The 19,108-nt window shown below is 47.5% G+C and overlaps 1 pseudogene; it reads right to left on the minus strand.

The window, feature by feature from the left end:
* Positions 1–3,952: 3,952 nt before the first annotated feature.
* LOC121272219 lies at positions 3,953–18,774 on the minus strand (annotated as a pseudogene).
* Positions 18,775–19,108: the final 334 nt, after the last annotated feature.

A 19,108-nucleotide genomic window follows, 5' to 3' on the forward strand; every position in this document is an offset into this window, starting at 1 on the left:
GAGTGTGTCAGTGTGTTTGCGCATCAGTGTGCGAGTGTGTCAGTGTGCGTGCGCATCGGTGTGTGCGCGCATCAATGTGCGAGTGTGTCAGTGTGTGTGCAGCAGTGTGCAAGTGTGTCAGAGTGTGTGCGCATCAGTGTGCAAGTGTGTCAGTGTGTGTGCGCATCAGTGTGTGTGCGCATCAGTGTGTGTGCGCATCAGTGTGTGCGCATCAGTGTGCGAGTGTGTCAGTGTGTGTGCGCATCAGTGTGCGAGTGTGTCAGTGTGTGTGCGCATCAGTGTGTGTGCACATCAATGGGTGTGTGTGCGCATCAGTGTGCGAGTGTATCAGTGTGTGTGCGCATCGGTGTGCGAGTGTGTCAGTGTGTGTGCGCATCAGTGTGCGAGTGTGTCACTGTGTGTGCACATCAGTAAGCGAGTATGTCAGTGTGTGTGCGCATCAGTATGCGAGTGTGTCAGTTTGTTTGCGCATCAGTGTGCGAGTGTGTCAGTGTGTGTGCGCGTCAGTGTGTGTGCGCATCAGTGTGTGCGTGCATCAGTGTGTGCGCGCATCAGTGTGCGAGTGTGTCAGTGTGTGTGCGCAGCAGTGTGCGAGTGTGTCAGTGTGTATGTGCAGCAGTGTGCGAGTGTGTCAGTGTGTGTGCGCAGCAGTGTTCGAGTGTGTCAGTGTGTGAGCGCGTCAGTGTGCAAGTGTGTCAGTGTGTGTGCGCATCAGTGTGTGTGCGCATCAGTGTGCGAGTGTGTCAGTGTGTGTGCGCATCAGTGTGCGAGTGTGTCAGTGTGTGTGCGCATCAGTGTGCGAGTGTGTCACTGTGTGTGCACATCAGTAAACGAGTGTGTCAGTGTGTGTGCGCATCAGTATGCGAGTGTGTCAGTGTGTGTGCACGTCAGTGTGCGAGTGTGTCTGTGTGTGTGCGCATCAGTGTGTGTGCGCATCAGTGTGCGAGTGAGTCAGTGTGCATGCACATCAGTGTGCGAGTGTGTCTGTGTGTGTGCATCAGTGTGTGTGCGCATCAGTATGCGAGTGTGTCAGTGTGTGTACGCATCAGTGTGTGAGGGTGTCAGTGTGCGTGCACATCAGTGTGCGAGTGTGTCAGTGTGCGTGCACGTCAGTGTGCGAGTGTGTCTGTGTGTGTGCGCATCAGTGTATGTGCGCATCAATGTGCGAGTGTGTCAGTGTGTGAGCGCATCAGTGTGCAAGTGTGTCAGTGTGTGTGCGCATCAGTGTGCGAGTATGTGTGTGTGTGTGCGCATCAGTGTATGTGTGCATCAATGTGCGAGTGTGTCAGTGTGTGCGCGCATCAGTGTGCGAGTGTGTGTGTGTGTGTGTGCATCAGTGTGCGAGTGTGTCAGTGTGTGTGCGCATCAGTATGCGAGTGCGTCAGTGTGTTTGCGCATCAGTGTGTGAGTGTGTCAATGTGTGTGCGCATCAGTGTGCGAGTGCGTCAGTGTGTGTGCGCAGCAGTGTGCGAGTGTGTCAGTGTGAGTGCAGCAGTGTGCGAGTGTGTCAGTCTGTGTGCGCAGCACTGTGCAAGTGTGTCAGTGTGTGTGCGCATCAGTGTGCAAGTGTGTCAGTGTGTGTGTGCATCAGTGTGTGCGCGCATCAGTGTGCGAGTGTGTCAGTGTGTGTGCGCTTCAGTGTGCGAGTGTGTCAGTGTGTGTGCGCAGAAGTGTGCGAGTGTGTCATTGTGTGTGCACATCAGTAAGCGAGTGTGTCAGTGTGTGTGCACATCAGTATGCGAGTGTGTCAGTGTGTTTGCACATCAGTGTGCGAGTGTGTCAGTGTGTGTGCGCGCATCAGTGTGTGCGCGCATCAGTGTGCGAGTGTGTCAGTGTGTGTGCGCATCAGTGTGCGAGTGTGTCAGTGTGCGTGCATGTCAATGTGCAAGTGTGTCAGTGTGTGTGCACATCAGTGTATGTGCGCATAAATGTGCAAGTGTGTCAGTGTGTGTGTGCATCAGTGTGCGAGTGTGTCAGTGTGTGTGCTCATTAGTGTGCGAGTGTGTCAGTGTGTGTGCGCATCAGTGTGTGCGCGCATCAGTGTGCGAGTGTGTCAGTGTGTGTGCGCTTCAGTGTGCGAGTGTGTCAGTGTGTGTGCGCATCAGTGTGCGAGTGTGTCATTGTGTGTGCACATCAGTAAGCGAGTGTGTCAGTGTGTGTGCACATCAGTATGCGAGTGTGTCAGTGTGTTTGCACATCAGTGTGCGAGTGTGTCAGTGTGTGTGCGCGCATCAGTGTGTGCGCGCATCAGTGTGCGAGTGTGTCAGTGTGTGTGCGCATCAGTGTGCGAGTGTGTCAGTGTGCGTGCATGTCAATGTGCAAGTGTGTCAGTGTGTGTGCACATCAGTGTATGTGCGCATAAATGTGCAAGTGTGTCAGTGTGTGTGTGCATCAGTGTGCGAGTGTGTCAGTGTGTGTGCTCATTAGTGTGCGAGTGTGTCAGTGTGCGTGCATGTCAATGTGCAAGTGTGTCAGTGTGTGTGCACATCAGTGTATGTGCGCATAAATGTGCAAGTGTGTCAGTGTGTGTGTGCATCAGTGTGCGAGTGTGTCAGTGTGTGTGCTCATTAGTGTGCGAGTGTGTCAGTGTGTGTGCGCATCAGTGTGTGTGCGCATCAGTGTGCGAGTGTGTCAGTGTGTGTGCACATCAGTGTGCGAGTGTGTCAGTGTGTGTGCGCATCAGTGTGTGTGCGCATCAGTATGCGAGTGTGTCAGTGTGTGTGCGCATCAGTGTGCGAGTGTGTCAGTATGTTTGCGCATCTGTGTGTGTGCGCATCAGTGTGCGAGTGTGTCAGTGTGTGTGCGCGCATCAGTGTGCGAGTGTGTCAGTGTATCAGCGCATCAGTGTGCGATTGTGTCAGTGTGTGTGCACATCAGTGTGCGAGTGTGTCTCTGTGTGCAAGTGTGTCAGTGTGTGTGTGCGCGAGTGTGTCTGTGTGTGTGTGTCAGTGTGCATGTGTGTGAGTGCGAGTGTGTGTGAGTGCGAGTGTGTGTGTGTGTGCGAGTGTGTGTGTGTGTGTGTGTGTGTGTCTGTGTGTGAGTGCAAGTGTGTGTGTGTGTGTGTGTGTCAGTGTGTGTGTGCGAGTGTGTCTGTGTGTGTGTGCGAGTGTGTGTGTGCGAGTGTGTCTGTGTGTGAGTGCAAGTGTGTGTGTGTGTGTGTGCGAGTGTGTCAGTGTTTGTGCGAGTGTGTCTGTGTGTGTGTGTGTCAGTGTGCGAGTGTGTCAGTGTGTGTGTGCGAGTGTGTCAGTGTGTGTGCGAGTATGTCAGTGTGCGAGTGTGTCAGTGTGTGTGCGCATCAGTGTGCATGCGCATCAGTGTGCGAGTGTGTCTGTGTGTGTGTGTCAGTGTGCGTGTGTGAGTGCGAGTGTGTGTGTGCGAGTGTGTGCGTGTGTGTGTGTGCGAGTGTGTCAGTGTTTGTGTGCGAGTGTGTGTGTGTGCGAGTGTGTCTGTGTGTGTGCGAGTGTGTGTGTGTGTGTGTCAGTGTGCGTGTGTGTGTGTGTGCGAGTGTGTCAGTGTGTGTGTGCGAGTGTGTCTGTGTGTGTGTGTGTGTGTGTGCGAGTGTGTGTGCGTGTGTGTGTGCGAGTGTGTCAGTGTGTGTGTGTGTGCGAGTGTGTGTGTGTCAGTGCGCATGTGTGTGTGTGTGCAAGTGTGTCAGTGTGTGTGCGAGTGTGTCTGTGTGTGTGTCAGTGTGCGTGTGTGTGAGTGCGAGTGTGTGTGTGTGCGCGAGTGTGTGTGTGCGAGTGTGTCAGTGTGTGTGTGCGAGTGTGTGTGTGTGTATGTGCGAGTGTGTCAGTGTGTGTGTGCGAGTGTGTCTTTGCAGTTTATGTCTCCTGTCATTGCACTGTAATCCAGTCACTCTTACAATGAATGATGAGCCTCTGTAGAAATTAGGTAAATTACATTAACTGATTGGCTGAAAATATTGTTTTAAAATCTCCCAGATTGCTTTCAATCACCAACGGGATTTTGGTGCCAATTTTGGTCGTCTCCTGGCCATTCCAGGAGAGTTGGCAACAGGCCGGTGAAAATAAGCTGCCTCACTTCCTGCGGAGAACCACAACGATAACATTTCAACAGGGCTTCACTTCCTGAGGTGGTGACCTCGAAACTCAGAGTCTAATTTATTCCTTTATGAGATGTGGGCATCTCTGGAAAGTCCGGCGTTTGTTGCCCCTGAACTGAGTGTCTCGCTCAGGCCATTTCAGGGGAGTCAACCCCATTGGGGCTGGAGTCACATGTAGGCCAAGCTGGGTAAGGTCATGGTCACCATCACCGAGACTCGCTCTACATTCCCGGTTCTATGAATTGAATTCTCATCCCATCAGCTGCCTGGTGGGATTTGAACCCATGGGTTCCTAGTCCAGTGGCTTTACCACAACATGACCATCTTCCCTCCTCCTGTACTCACTGTTCACTTCGCACATCCACAATGGAGTTAGTTTTCTAACGTTTAATAATCCAGCTCTCTGAGCATAAATTCCCAGTATCTCCTCTCCATGGACAACACAGACAGGAAAAAGGGAGGAATTATTCTGCTCATGGTGTCAGCCTCTTTATTCCCTTCCTATTAGCTGAAAGGGACTTGCTATGACAGATGGATGTGACTATCTGAACTTACACTCAAAAGCCAAGGGGAGCTGGGACTGTGTCTCCTTGGAGCACAGCAGGTTAAGGGGAGATTCAATCAAGGCGTTCAAACTACATCTGGGGATCTTGATAAGGTCGATGAGGCACCGGCCGGGATTTTCTGTGCCCACCAGACCTCGGGGGTGTTCGGTGAGCGGACAATATGGAGCGGCCGGCTTTCTGACAGCGTGAAACCAGTTGGCGATTGTCCGCTCAGCCTGCCCGCCAAGGGCTGGTCCATGCTTCCCACCATCGGACAATGGGAACCTCGTTGCAATAAATCAGCGTCTCGCGATTAGGCCAGACCCCTGGAATCGATTCCCCCCCCCTCCTCTGGACTGTCTGCCCACGACAGAGGGAAAACCCAACAGCGCATAATCGACATGCACCTGGGGGGTGGGGGGGGCGGTTGCACTTCACTCGGGACTTCGAGGTTGGTTTAGCTACCTCGCTTCGGTCAGCACTGACAGTCATCAGCACCAAGCTCCACAGACAGCACCACCTCACTTTGAGGGAGACTCGCGGGGAGTTCTCTACCTACTAGATCAGTCATACATGGGTGACTTTTCAACGGCTGCAAGGCTAGGGTTTGCTTAGGGAAGGGGGAGAAGTGGCCTCAGACAAGGGAAGAGGCTGCAGGACCAGGACTTGCTTAGGGAATGTGGGGTATCCCAGAGTGTGTGTGTCGGGGGGCACATGTTGATCTGTGCAAGTGGCCTCAAGGTGGCGAGGGCTCTGGAGGCAGAGTCCAGAGGAGATGAGGCCAGATGGAGATGTGAGTGTGAGTGTGAGTGTAAGTGTGTGTGTGTGTGTGTGTGTGTGTGTGAGTGTGTGTGTGTGTGTGAGTGTAAGTGTGTGTGAGTGTGTGTGTGGGAATGGGTGGTGATGTCCTTTTAGTTGGCAGTGAGTGAGATACCAGTGAATGTGTGAATGTGAGATACCAGTGAATGTGTGAATGTGAGATACCAGTGAATGTGAGATACCAGTGAATGTGTGAATGTGAGATACCAGTGAATGTGTGAATGTGAGATACCAGTGAATGTGAGATACCAGTGAATGCGTGAATGTGAGATACCAGTGAATGTGTGAATGTGAGATACCAGTGAATGTGTGAATGTGAGATACCAGTGAATGTGAGATACCAGTGAATGCGTGAATGTGAGATACCAGTGAATGTGTGAATGTGAGATACCAGTGAATGTGTGAATGTGAGATACCAGTGAATGTGTGAATGTGAGATACCAGTGAATGTGAGATACCAGTGAATGTGTGAATGTGAGATACCAGTGAATGTGTGAATGTGAGATACCAGTGAATGTGTGAATGTGAGATACCAGTGAATGTGTGAATGTGAGATACCAGTGAATGTGTGATGGGCTTGGGTGTGAGTTTAGAGACATGAGATGGTTGCCTTATCCTGGCTGTACGGGTGGGATTATTCATCCTCTCTCTGCATTGGATGCCAACCTCTTCTGTGCAGCACTGGCACCGATCACCACTGCCAACACCTACCAAGCCAGAGTGGTGATGTCGCTGCTCCACCTGCAGCCAGAGAGGGCCCAAAGGACATCACGCGGCCCCACTGTGTCCACTCGAGGGCTGCAGTTTTCTTGTCGTTCGGGGGCCATGTCTTGTTTGCTGCAGTCCTGGGCTGGAAGCACTGAGCACGGCCGAACTTTACATGTGGTGCCTGGCATGATGAAGCAGCGAGGTGATGGTGTGTCCCACCCACCATGGAAACGTTTCCTGGGAATGAATAAACAATGAGGCAGGTTTGGGACGATACGACATGAAAACCCACCATTGTGGTGACCGCTCACGACACTTTGTGCAAACCTGGGACAATTCTGCCCAAGGCCTTGTGATTAAAGTGATACAATCCCACCCTCTGCTGGCAGATCACAGCCACTACAGGCACTGGTCTCGAGAGTCTCAGAGAAGTTCAGTAACTCAATGGCTGCACCTGGAGACAGATTGATGAAGTGTGAATGTGGAGCAATATTGTAAGGGATTGTAGATTGTAGCGGGAGCTCAGGAAGTGCATTCACCTTTTATCACCAGACATTGATTTAGACAAGAAGCATCCTTTTGACAAATTGTTTTACTTTTGTCAGCTTTTTACAGACCACACTTTACCATATATTGAATTGCTTATAAACATTTTCAGAGTTTTTTGAAATGGCTTCAACCTTTATTAAAGAGTTTCTGAGATTTCCATTAAACACTGAACACCCTCTCTCTCCCTCTCTCTCTCCATGCCCAACTTGTGTCTGTGTTGATTCATTTTGGAGCAATTGAATTTCCAGCGGGTTGCTCTTTGGAAGGGACTCAGTGGGCCGAGTGGTCTCAGTCTGTGCTGTACTCTTCTGTCTCCAAACCCACCCGGACTGCCAAGGACACATTAAACAGTCAGCCCCCTCGGTTGATAGCAATAAAGGCTTGTTAAAAATCCTTTCCTTGTGATTCCCATTTCCCAGTCCCAAATGTATTTACTTTTTAATAAGGAGCCCAATTCAATCAGGTTTTCTTGAGTCAATAAAAGAGTAAAGTGTATTTGTGTTACAATCCCAGCTGATGCTATTGCTGGACAAGTCAGATCCCAGGATGAAACCTGGCTTGATCGACAACTATCTTATTTCTCGCTTTGGAAAATAGTGGAGAATATTTGCCGAACAGATTCACTGGTGATTTTTAACAAAAGGATAGAACCTTTATTAAACAAGAACAGGTGAGCTGTATTACACCACTCCTTCACCCACCACTTTACAGATATATGCAGATTCATAAGGATAACAGTGAGTATACAGTCCCAGGTAAACCAATAGGCAGGCACACCACGATCTGAAACCAAGTGACAGATGATACCGCAAACAGATCCTATGGATCTCTTCTCAACCCACCCCAAGATGCTCGTCACACCATGAGCCAACCAGTCTCACAGAAACTGTCTTTCACTGAGACGTCTTTGACAAAGATCCACCTCCAGGGTTTCGATCTCTCCTTCTGATGTTCCTCTCCCCTGGATCGCCGTGTGCATTCAAGCTTCAGCTCTCTCTCAGATACTCAGCCGTCCCACCAGGACATCACCGCTTCATAGGCCGATAGTAAGTAGTTGCCCACCTTTGGCTGTCTCCTCAGATCTTCTGGCTTCTTGCAAGCCCACTTTGCCTTGATTCCGCTCCCCCCTCTCTTTAATTCAGAGCCTTTCCCATGGTTCCTTACTTTCAATTCCACTGAACAGGGCCTGTTTCCAATTCCTGTCCTTGTTCCTTTGAGTTAACTGTCGTCTTGGGATCTTTTCCTGCTCTATTCCCTGGTTGTGGGACTTGCTTCTTTGTTCTTTAGGTTCTACTCCCTACAGTTCACTCTCCTATATCCAACTTCTTCTGGCACCATATGCCAATCAAACTCAAACTGCATTTCTGTTTTTCCTGGTGTCGTTGTAGGTCTCTTGTTGCCAGGCAACAGCACATTTTTTCCCTCTACTTTGTTATAACTTCCCTAAACCATTAACCCCCTTGGTAACACAGCTCTCCACTTCAAGGGTCGTAAAACCTCATTAAAATGCAGATATACAAACAAACCCACAGACTTGCAGGCTCCATCTTACAGAGAAAAATTAAGTGAAACTAGATCCAAGTTTCACCTTTCTTAACACATATACAACAGGTAAATTAAACTTAAACTCAAAGCTAAAACTTAAAGCTTTTGCTGATTTCTAACACACACAAATACACATTTCAAACTATCTCTCGTTTCTCATACAACCCTATGTGTTCTGGATGTTCACAGTTCCAAAACTAATTGAGGTATGATTGAGTCTCTGTGTGTTAATCGTGCATCGGGAAAGGGTCACTGGTTTCAATATTCCCACAAAACTGTGCAACTTGACTCAGTAATTTGTCTATGATAATGGTTAATGGCTTTACAGATTTTATCACAAGGGCACAGAGCAAAAGAAACACAAAATATATAATGACAGAAAAACACACACTCACATTATGATGTGGCAGGTGTTATGTGCCGGGGAGACTAAATCCACAAGGGAAGCTTGGTCAGGCTAAACACGACAGTTTTGCAATTTGTGTTTATTACGAGAAGATTTGTGCACTGAATTCAGAAGTAATAACTTTGGGGATTTAAAAAATTAAAACATTTATTAACAAAAGAACTTAAACACATTGTTGTGGTACAGCCGATGGTAAAGGCCGAGCTGTTGTGGCACAGCCGATGGTAAAGGCCGAGCTGTTGTGGCACAGCCGATGGTAAAGGCTGAGCTGTTGTGGTACAGCCGATGGTAAAGGCCGAGCTGTTGTGGCACAGCCGATGGTAAAGGCCGAGCTGTTGTGGCACAGCCGATGGTAAAGGCTGAGCTGTTGTGGTACAGCCGATGGTAAAGGCCGAGCTGTTGTGGCACAGCCGATGGTAAAGGCCGAGCTGTTGTGGCACAGCCGATGGTAAAGGCTGAGCTGTTGTGGTACAGCCGATGGTAAAGGCCGAGCTGTTCAAATCCCAGAGGGAAACTTGAAACAACTGTCACAGATATTTTTGCAATTTGTATTTATTATTTCGGGATGAGTGCCTTGAATTCAGTAGTAATAAGTCTACCGAGTCTTAAACACTTTTTACAAAACTAAATTAAACATTTATTAATAAAAGAAATGATTTTAAGCACATACACAGGTCTACAAATTACTACTATAATAACTCCTAAATCTCCTCATTAGTCTAGCTCCCAGTTACACCTCTGCTAAGGCATCAATAAAACAACATAGATTTCAACAGACCCAGGCAAAGCACACAATGGACAGTGATATTTAAAATGAATTCCCTTAGCTTTGGTTCCTGGAGACAGTAGCTTGGTACATAGAGGCTGGAGGCTTTTCACACTTGTTGGATCATAGAATTCCTTCTCCCTTACACATAGCCTCATCTCCTTTATACATGTTTCTCCCTTTTCAATGTAAATCCCATTGTTCCAATATGTCTTTGCAACTTTACTTTTTCCATAATATAAATTTTCCATAGCGCTCATATTATCAGTAATCTTTGGGGAAAATAAACACACTGTTTGGCTTAGCCTCTATTGGCTTGGTGTAACACCTTACCATCTCTTTGAAATTCATTACTCTGGTTTATCTAAAGATGCAAATGTTCTTCACACCTCACATTCTAAAACTTCAATAATGTTGCATTGTTTTGAAATTAGCATTTCAAACCTAGTTTCCTTTCGATTCATCAAAGCACCCAGACTAGCTGTACACTGTAATTCAATTAAAATCCACATACACACAAACACACACACACACATGTGCACACACCTGTACACAGAAACTAATCCAAACTCCACTATTACCCTACCTTTAAAATAAATTCCAATAATATTATGACAATTATTATATTTTCATGACACACATACATAAGATTACAGTTGATATCATAAGAAATCCCAAAATTGTTAATCAACCTGACACCCAACTACATACCCACTTTAAGGCAACAGTCCGAAATAGATTTTAAATTTAAATAAGCAATCCAGCAAGGTTACCACAGCGCCCACTCAACAGTGGAGTTCCAAAAGCTTTTAACACAACGTTAGTTACTGGAGCAGCACTTCTTCAGAGTGGCTAGGGCTTAGTTAAATTCTGTGTCACGTGGTGTACCTTTCAGGATTTTACACATCCACCCCCACTTTGCCTTCCATCCTTCTTTATATATGTTTCCCTCTCTGTAAAGTATAAAAACCCATTGTTTTACATGTCTTTGGAAATTCACTTTTCCCATAATATAAAAATCTTTCATGTTATCCTTATGGTCAGTGCTTCTGGGAAAAATAAACGTATCGCTTTGCATCACTTATGTTGTTAGTTGTGAACATTACACCATCCCTTTGAAAATCAAACAACCCTTTCACTTATCTAAAAATGCAAATTTCCTTCACACCCTATTTGTCGAACCCTCATCCTAGCTCATCCATCTCCATTTCAAAAATCTGTTTTTTACTTACTCTTTTGATAATTCCAATCTTATAGTCTAAGCATGTCTAGTCTAATTAAATCAGTCACACAGACAGAAGCATCCACACTCACACCCATAAGCCTACAATAATATTCTAAAAAATATGATAGTTTTGTCACACACACACACACAGAAACATACACACACAGACACACACACACACACAGAAACATTCACAAAAACACTGACACACACACACACACACACAGAAACATACACAAAGACACACAGACACACACACACACAGAAACATACACATACAGACACACACACACACACACACACACACAGAAACATACACAAAGACACACAGACACACACACACACAGAAACATACACACACAGACACACAAACATAAAAACACTCAAGACACAAACATACACACACACAGAAACACACAAGGGAACACAGACATACACAGGGACATATGGAAAGACACACACAGATAGAGAAAAAACACACAGGCACACACACAAAAACTAACAAACACACAGACACACACATGCACAAACACACACAGGAACCTACAAACACATACACACACACATGCAGAAACACCCACATACAGAAACATACACACAGACACTCAAACAGAAAAACATTCAAGACTTAAACATGCATACACGCAGAAACACAAGAGAACACAGACACACAGGCACAGATGGAAAGGTACACCCAGACACACAGAAAAAAAACACACACACACATAGGCACACACACATACAGAAACCTACACACACACACTCACAGAAATGGACAGTGTGTACAGACTATTACCATTGTGCAGGTTGTAGAGGCTAGGAAAGGGGCCAAATGACAGCTTTCTGTGCTGTTTGATTCTTCACATTTACTCACTGCTGCTCATTCACTGGCATCTTACAGGAGTTCCAGGAGTAAACAGAAGAGGGTATATTACATTGTATTGACCCAAAAGCAGAGGCAAAATGGAAACATGAAAGATTTCATATTTGGAAGGACTTGAGTTTCAAAGAGGTGTGAGAACAATGGAACCTGAGATGAAAGGGGGAAAAAGGTATTTTAGAGTTACTATGGAGAGCTTGGTTATTGGTTGTTGGTTGTGTGAGGAAGATCTCCTGGAAACAGCTCTAAGTTTCTGCAGTTTGAATCAGTGATCCAGTCAAGCCAGGAAAGTCTTGGGCTGCAGAAAGCAGCCTGGTTCTGAAGTTTTAGATTTCCACAGCAGAGTCATGTGGTATGCCTTGATTTTTTTTATTCATTTATGGGATGTGGGCATCGCTGGCTGGGCCAGCATTTATTGCCCATCCTTAATTGCCCCTTGAGAAGGTGGTGGTGAGCTGCTGCTTTCTTGAGCCACTGCAGTCCATGTGGTGTAGGTACACCCACTGTGCTGTTAGGGAGGGAGTTCCAGGATTTTGACCCAGCGACAGTGAAGGAACGGCCGATATATTTCTAAGTCAGGATGGTGAGTGACTTGGAGGGGAACTTCCAGGTGGTGGTGTTCCCATCCATCTGCTACTCTTTTCCTTCTAGAGGGTGATGGTTGTGGATTTGGAAGGTGTTGTCTAAGGAGCCTTGGTGAGTTCCTGCAGTGCATCTTGTAGATGGTACACACACTGCTGCTACTGTGTGTCAGTGGTGGAGGGAGTGAATGTTTGTGGATGTGGGGCCAATCAAGCGGGGCTGCTTTATCCTGGACAGTACCAATCTTCTTGAGTGTTGTGGGAGCTGCACTCATCCAGGCAAGTGGGGAGTATTCCATCACACTCCTGTCTTGTGCCTTGTAGATGGTGGACAGGCTCTGGGGAGTCAGGAGGTGAGTTACTTATCACAGGATTCCTAGCCTCTGACCTGCTCTTGTAGCCACAGTATTTATATGGCTGGTCCAGTTCAGTTTCTGGTCAATGGTAACCCCCAGGATGATGATAGTGGGGGATTCAGTGATGGTAATGCCATTGAACATTAAGGGGCAATGGCTGGATTATCTCTTGTTGGAGATGGTCATTGTCTGGCACTTGTGTGGTGTGAATGTTACTTGCCAATTGTCAGCCCAAGCCTGGATATTGTCCAGGTCTTGCAGCATTTGGACATGGACTGCTTCAGTATCTGAGGAGTCGTGAATGGTGCTGAACATTGTGCAATCATCAGCGAACATCCCCACTTCTGACCTTATGATGGAAGGAAAGTCATTGATGAAGCAGCTGAAGATGGTTGGGCTGAGAGTTAAAGCTACAGCAGTTTGCCTTGGGTAACATTACCGGATTTTTATAGTTAAACATCTGTAAGGGAGTGTTGCCTGGAATGTGTTTACTTGTGTCTCTGCCCAAGTAGGGAGTCTTTTGGGGGGATGATTTGTAAGACTAATTTTAACTGTGTAACTGTAATCTTGTGTGCTTAAGTTTTCTTTTCTCCTTGTTAATAAAATTTTTATTTTTAATTCTTAAAATCCCAAAAGTGTTACCGGACTTCTTGCTGCTGAGATCAGTATGTTTTCTTCTCATTTTCAGAATATAGGAAAAGAGCCTATGTCCCATGAGCCAAGTTTCCCTCTGGGGTTTGTTTTGTGCAGCAGTTAGCATCAGCTGTGGTTGTAACACAGACTACAACACTGGGACTGAACTTCCTCTCCTGGTGGAGCAGCTCCCTGCTGAATAAACTGGAACGTGTGTTCCTGCTGAAAACAATAAGCAAGGAAAATGCACAACTGAAAGTCCTGGACACCCCCGTAACATGTTTCAGACTTAAAGAGAGAGGAGAGGTCGCCTGGAAATAGATTTAACACAATTCAAGTTAACAATTTAATTCAGCAGCTGTATAATCACTGAGATTTCAGGAAAGTACCCTGGCACTGGAGTGGAGGTCCCTACAAACGTGGCTTATAATGCAATGGTGGTATTGGAACTCTCAACCTATGTGTTGTTAGTCCAGTAACGTACTTACCATGTTACCATATCTACCCATCGGTACGTGTGTCTATACCAGAAAAAGTTTCTCTCTCGAATGACTGATGTCTGCTCATCACTTCTGATTGGTTCACCTTGTTTCCCTGACGATGTGCTTCACCAATGGGATGTAAATGTGGCACTGCCCATGACCTGATCTTTCTGACTGGTTTAATGTGTCTCATTGACAGGGGCCTGCTGACCAATGAGGGGCCAGAGATTACAAGGGCCCAAACAACGGAGATAGACAGCAGGCAACCCAAGTAAAAGTCAGGCCCCTCTCCATTCCCACAGGAGTTGGGCTGGAAGTGGAAGTGAAAGGAGGAGGCAGAGCCCGATACTGAGGTCAATGATACTTTAACAGGTCAAAACTTATACTGGAGCGAACTCAGCTCCAGTATTTTGAAAACAGCTATCCGAGCAATGCCACAAGCGATGAGTCAGTGAAGACTAGAAAGCTCTGTACTGCACTGAGGCCAAATCATTATTGAGCAAGTCTGTCACTTCCTTTCCTTTCCTTTGCAATGTCATTCACGTCTGTTTGTGAAGGACACACAATGCCCTAGGCCATAACATTGCTTCTCACATAATCGTTCAAAATCTTGTTGATCTCCATAGTCCTTCTGAGTTTTTGTTTGGAGATCTTTTTGTAGCTCCTGCTATCTTTGGTTTACTTCCTAGCTCCCCTCGTCCTCTGGATCCCACTGGTCATCTGCAGTTTTACCCAACCACAGCTTTAAGAGAGGACAGAGTTTCCACTGGCAGAATGATCGGGAAACCAGAGGACATGAATTTCAGATGATGGGAAGAATACAAGGGGTGACATGAGAAGCTACTTTCATTGGCAGCATCGAGTTGTTATGATCTGGATGAGATGGTGGTGGGAACAGATTAATAATAGTGACTTTCAGCAAGGAATTAGATAAAGGCTCAAAGGGAAAAGAGTCGACAGGATTTTGGTGAAAGAGAACAGGGGTACGGCTAATTGGATAACTCTACCAAAGGGCTAGCACGGGGACAATGGGCTGAATGGTCTTCTGTGCTGTGTTCTATGAACCGATGAGCAGGTGCAGAGTATCCCAGCCTGGGATGCAACATTTGCAGCTGCACAGCATCGAGGGAATTGACTAGCACCCTCCGCAACACCTCAGCATGGGGTTGGATACAGAGTAAATCTCCTCTACACTGTACCCATCAAACACTCCCAGGACAGGTACAGCATGGAGTTAGATACAGAGTAAAGCTCCCCCTACACTGTCCCCATCAAACACTCCCAGGACAGGTACAGCATGGAGTTAGATACAGAGTAAAGCTCCCCCTACACTGTCCCCATCAAACACTCCCAGGACAGGTACAGCACGGGGTTAGATACAGAGTAAAGCTCCCTCTACACTGTCCCCATCAAACACTCTCAGGACAGGTACAGCACGGGGTTAGATACAGAGTAAATCTCCCTCTACACTGTCCCCATCAAACACTCCCAGGACAGGTACAGCACGGGGTTAGATACAGAGTAAAACTCCCTCTACACTGTCCCCATCAAACACTCCCAGGACAGGTACAGCACGGGGTTAGATACAGAGTAAAGCTCCCTCTACACTGTCCTCATCAAACACTCCCAGGACAGGTACAGCACGGGGTTAGATACAGAGTAAAGCTCCCTCTACACTGTCCCCATCAAACACTCCCAGGACAGGTACAGCACGTGGTTAGATACAGAGTAAAGTTCCCTCTACACTGTCCCCATCAAACACTCCCAGGACAGGTACTGCACGGGGTTAGATACAGAGTAAAGTTCCCTCTACACTGTCCCCATCAAACACTCCCAGGACAGGTACAGCACGGGGTTAGATACAGAGTAAAGCTCCCTCTACACTGTACCCATCAAACACTCCCAGGACAGGTACAGCACGGGGTTAGATACAGAGTAAATCTCCCTCTACACTGTCCCCATCAAACACTCCCAGGACAGGTACAGCACGGGGTAAGATACAGAGTAAATCTCCCTCTACACTGTCCCCATCAAACACTCCCAGGACAGGTACCGCACGGGGTTAGATACAGAGTAAATCTCCCTCTACACTGTCCCCATCAAACACTCCCAGGACAGGTACAGCACAGGGTTAGATACAGAGTAAAGCTCCCTCTACACGGTCCCCATCAAAGACTCTCAGGGGAGGGGCTTCAGCATTGATTCCTGTTGTCGGCTGTGCTGCAGTCCCGGCAGTGGCCACCGCTCCTGCTGGTGCTGTCTAGTCCTGGAGAGCTGCCAGTCTCTGATTGGCCAGCAACTCCCAGAGACGGGACATCACCTCACAGCAGGATTTGCAGTGGGAAGTTCCACTCACAGAAGCTGGAAATCCCGAAGCAGATGAAGTAGGGACTCGATCGGGACTTAATCCCCAACATGTCTCCCAGAAATAGCCATGGCGGGTTTACCACTCAGATTCCAGCAATCCTCCCGGCTGTGGCCATTGAGTTCGGCCCATGGTTGCAAAGTGACCAAGGCTGGGACTTTATATTCAAGTGTACTTGACATTTCAGAAATATAGAAAGAGAAGGAGGTGGGGGAGCTTCTAAAGGAACTGGCTCTTGCTGGGCTATCAGTGTGTAGGTTTACACACTGTTACAATCAGTTATCTCACCCTAGTGAACATTACCAATTTCTTACATCTACATTAACTGATGTACAACTCTAACATCAATTGCCACCATTTGCCACTTCCTTCCTATCTCATTGTTTCTTCAAGACTTTATCTACTGCAATCATATCCATCCCAGAGGTATTAACTTGCATTACCCAATAGGGGAGGCCCAAGTAGACTTCCAATACTCATTAACCTCATAAAGAGCCCAGTTGCTTTGAGAATCCGTCCAATTCCTACAATGTCTGGGAGAGTGGAAAAGAAGAGTGGGGCAAGGCCTCCAGAACAGAAGCCATAAAAGAGACTGAGGCCCATTAGGCTGGAGTAGGTGTGCCCCATGGGAAGGAGCAGAAGACTGACTCCAGTGAGAACGCTCCAGGCGAATAGCGTGTGGATTTTCCGAATCAGCTTGAGGTCAGCCAGCCAGCCGGAAAACAGTCGAGCGATGGTCTCAGTGACAGCAGTGAAAGACATGAGGAAGGCAGCTTTGTAATCGCTCAGTCCGAGGTTCTTTCCGTGGGCCATCAGGTGGATGTAGGGGACAAAGTAGCCAGTGGTCATCAGGGTTACTGCCAAACTGTACACCACAAAGCCCCGGTGCAGGAAAAGGGTCAAATCGAAGGCGGAGGTCACCTTCCCCCAACACTCGGTGCTTCTCCTTCCACTGGCAGGGTGTCCCCTTGAGGTCACGAGGAGATCCTCATGGAGCGTGATGGGCCTGAGCAGCGCTGCACACACACACAGGTTCAACATCACTGCAGACACCACCTGGAGGGCCCCGCGCCAACCATACTCGTCGATCAGGAACTGAAACACCGGGGGGAAGAAGAACGACGCGATTCCCACTCCGGTAAAGGCCAAACCGGTTGCCAAGGCCCTGCGCCTCTTGAAGTACCTGGAGATCATGGCCATTGTCGGGGTGAAGACTAAAGCCCAACCAAAACCTGCAGAGCAGAACAAGGGACAGTGAAGCATCTTCTCCAAAAAGGTGCGTCTATCATACGAACAGTCAAACAGGCCCCTCAAGCCTGCTCCACCATCCAATAAGATCTGTTTGTGTTTTGAATTCCACAATCCCATCTACTTATTATAGACGATGGAAATACTACACTGGTGCTGTTGTACAGCATGTGTCATCAAAGATTAGATACAATCTAATAGTCGCTGATCTGCTGGGTGTGTGGGTTGGAGGGGGATTGGGGGTATTCCCTGGTTTACCAAAGGGGTAAAGCATGCAAAATATACAGGACTGGCTGCTCTATCAGTCTGGTCCACACTTTATAATGACTTGACCATCATGATTAAACCCTTTCGTCCTGTCCCTAACCCCTTCTCAATTGCTGAGTTCAGCTAATCCAGTGTGGAGTCGGGAATCAATCCTGGATCTCAACCACTCAGTAATCCCTTGGACAAACTGACTGGTTGCCAGTTCAGTGGCATGGAGAGATACGAGTTTGACAGACAGCTAGTTGCTGTCAGCGGAACTTGGTAAATGGAGCTGATTAACCAGGCGAAGCGGATGAGGTGAGTGCCTGTCCTCATCACCATCTCAGGCTTTCAGCTCCAGTTCATGTTGATGAATGATGGGGTCAAAGTTCACACCCCTGCAGCACCATGCCGCGTTGTAACACAAGAAGCTTATTTTAACTGCATCGGACTGACCTGTCAGGAGTCCAATGGAGAGGTACAAATGCAGAAGACTCTGTCCAAATGAGGCCGTGAGCATCCCCAAGCATGCTAAAACCCCACCAACCATCACCACAGGGTGGGCTCCACCGTGTTTCCCATAGACTGCCAAATGGACCTATAAATGCAAAGTATGTGACTTGTGTGATTCTCAATGGGCTCAGTATGTTAGAGCGCCACAATGTGGAAAGAGGGCAGGACTGGCAGCGTGTGCTCACTTTTAACCATTTGTAAACCATAGCTCACCCAAAACTCTGCTGCCTGTATCCCAGGCTTCACCAAACCCTTTCCTTGCTCACCTAGTCCAGATTTCGCAGTAGGTCTTCTAGATGGTGACTGTTGGAACACTGGTCAGTGCTGGAGGACGTCACTGCTCAACACAAATGTTTCCTCCTCGAGCATTGACTTTTCAACAGGAATCATTGGGTAGCAAACAAGTGCAGGAGCCAGGAATGATTCTCCCCTCCTCTCTATCCTAGAAGCACCGAGGCCAATCGTAATATTCCCCACTGTACCCTGGGCTGAGATCAGGCAACTTGCCAATCTGTGTATCTCAGTGTTATACCACACAGTGCAGCTACCCAATGAGATAGCCCCACGATAAGAGATTTGTTGGTTCAGAGTTCAGCTTCAAAATAAGGTCGAGAAGGGAAGGGACAAAGAAGTGCTTACTTGCAAACTGTTGTGTGGCCACCAAGATTGAACTGATCCAGGAGACACGGCTGAATGACTCCTCATAGCATTGAACGAATTGAATGAAAAAGACTCCAAAAGAACGGATAATTCCAAACATCAAACAATTTTTCAGGAATCCTGACAGAACCACCATCCAACCCCAGCCCCCATCAAGTGGCTCACTGTAAACAAGCTGGGCCATTCTGGCCTGGCGCGAGATCTGTGTCAGGGAACAAGGTGATGAACGAGTTGACATAGAGGCATGAAGGAAGTGAGACTTTCATAACCTCAGGACATCCCAAACTGCTTTCCACCCGAGATAGTTTTGAACTTTTGCAATGTAAGAAATGAGGCAGCCAATTTGTACACAGCAAGCTCCCACAATCAATTATAAGAATAAGATGCTGATTGAAGGGTATATATGGGGCAGGGATAACTCCCCGTCTCTTCAAAATAGTGCCATTGGATCTTGCAATCCGGTTTATTCAGTTGGAGATGGAGCAATGGCGGCTGCTTGTCCCACATGGCCCCGCGGC

This window comes from Carcharodon carcharias, chromosome 33 (assembly GCF_017639515.1).
Source record: "Carcharodon carcharias isolate sCarCar2 chromosome 33, sCarCar2.pri, whole genome shotgun sequence".
Classification (NCBI taxonomy): Eukaryota; Metazoa; Chordata; class Chondrichthyes; order Lamniformes; family Lamnidae; genus Carcharodon; species Carcharodon carcharias.